The sequence below is a fragment of the Elephantulus edwardii genome, unplaced genomic scaffold (assembly GCF_000299155.1).
Source record: "Elephantulus edwardii isolate Elephantulus edwardi_28Jun2011 unplaced genomic scaffold, EleEdw1.0 scaffold00019, whole genome shotgun sequence".
NCBI lineage: Eukaryota > Metazoa > Chordata > Mammalia > Macroscelidea > Macroscelididae > Elephantulus > Elephantulus edwardii.
This window is the reverse complement of record NW_006399769.1, coordinates 19,813,023-19,814,773: the sequence shown is the minus strand read 5'-3', so window position 1 is coordinate 19,814,773 and position 1,751 is coordinate 19,813,023. Positions and strand designations below refer to the sequence as shown.

At 38.6% G+C, this 1,751-nt stretch overlaps 1 protein-coding gene across 1 annotated transcript in view; it reads left to right on the top strand.

Moving 5' to 3' along the window:
• The window catches only part of VIT (vitrin), a 614,318-nt gene that overhangs the window by 364,275 nt on the left and 248,292 nt on the right, over nt 1-1,751 (top strand). The gene's annotated exons all lie outside the window — the stretch shown is intronic.

Sequence of the window (1,751 nt, the reverse complement as noted above, 5' to 3'; positions counted from 1 at the left end):
AAAAAAAAGGAAAGAGAAATTATGGTTCATTCACACGATGAAATACCACAGAGCAGCAATGATTTTTAAAATTACTATTATAACTTGAGAGGGGCTAGAGTATATTAAAGAACTAACTTGGTCTCATAAGGACAAATCCTGTCTAAAACCATTTTTGTAGAAATAGAAAGGTTACTAGTAAAATGAGCATGACAATTCAAGAGGGCAGAGAGTAGGAGCAGAGGGGTGAGGATGGGCAGGGGGGTTAACCATAGGGTTGTACAGTTTGAAGGATAGAGGGAGGGGTGGGTAAAGGAAATGAGAAAGATGTGATGTCAGAAACAATTTATACAAACTTTGTAAGAAAACCAGTATAAAATAACTAAAAAAAAAAACCCCAAACAATGTATGGTTATTAATCTGTTGACATATGATAGGGAGATCACCCTGTTAGGCTTAATATAATCACAAAAACTTTTTTATAACAGAGTTTGCCTTGACTTGTTGCAAGACAACAAGTCCGTTTTTGCTGATTTGATGATAGAGGACACCAAGTAGCAAGAATGTGGGTAATCTCTAGGGACTTAGAATCAGTACTGGCTGACAGCTGGTGAGGAAATGTAGACCTCAGCCATGCAACCACAGGGAAATGAACTCTGAAGACAACCTGAACAAGTTCAGAGGAGATTCTTTGCCAGAGCTTCTAGTTCAAATCACCATAATATGGCATCTGCTTCACCAGATCCTGAGCAAAGAACCCAACCACATCATTCCTGGATATCATTCTGGAAAATGTATACAGAATTCCTGGGTAATAACTGCATGTTGATTTAAGCCTCTAATGTAGTAATTTGTTAGGTAGGTAGCAATAGAAATGGAATGCAATCATAATCCATATGTTGTTATGTGTTGCTGACAAATTAGAACCAAATCCTAGCTGACCTTCCAGCAGGCTTTCAGAGGCTTTATTTTGCATGGGTGGAGATTGCCCATCTTTCTCCCTAAAAGTAGCTTGTGCATTTGAACTGTGTGCTTTTGTGCAGGTAGCATAGATTCTTAACCACTAGGCCCACAAGAGCACCAATAATACATACATACATATATATATATATATATACACACACACACACACACAAATGTATGTATGTATGTATGTATGTATGTATTTATATGACAAACACTTAGATAGTGCTTACAATATAGTACTTACTATGCATGAGGCAAAGGGAGCTCTGGTGACCTAGAGGGAAGAAGCTGTGCTGCAATTCCAAAGGCATCTGGTTTGAATTCAGCAGCTGTTCCATGGGGAAAGGACAGGCAATCTCCTCCCTTGTCATTAAACTGCCTCTGAAAACCCACTGAGGATTCAGGTATGGGTTGGTTCTGACTCTATAGCACACTACAACGTATATGAGGCAAGATTCTAAGAATTTTACAAATATTTATTTCTTTAAACAACTCTGTAGTATGGCTTTTACTACTTTTTTCTGATTTAACAGGTTATTTGCCAAACGCCACATGCTACTTGCAACTGTGACATGTGTTACTGCTCTTCCCCCCCACTCCCAAAACTGGGTGTCCTTAAGCCTTTGGCCAAGAGTGGAGGTCTGATTGAAGGTGTGGCTTTAAAATCCCACAAAGATTTATTAATTTTTGAATGAATATTCTTTACATGACAGCAATCTTGTCTATTTGCTAAACTGAACACCTAGTTGTTGCTGTGATGCTGCACACTGTTCCATGTTGTTGTTGTTGTTATGTGCTGTCGAGTC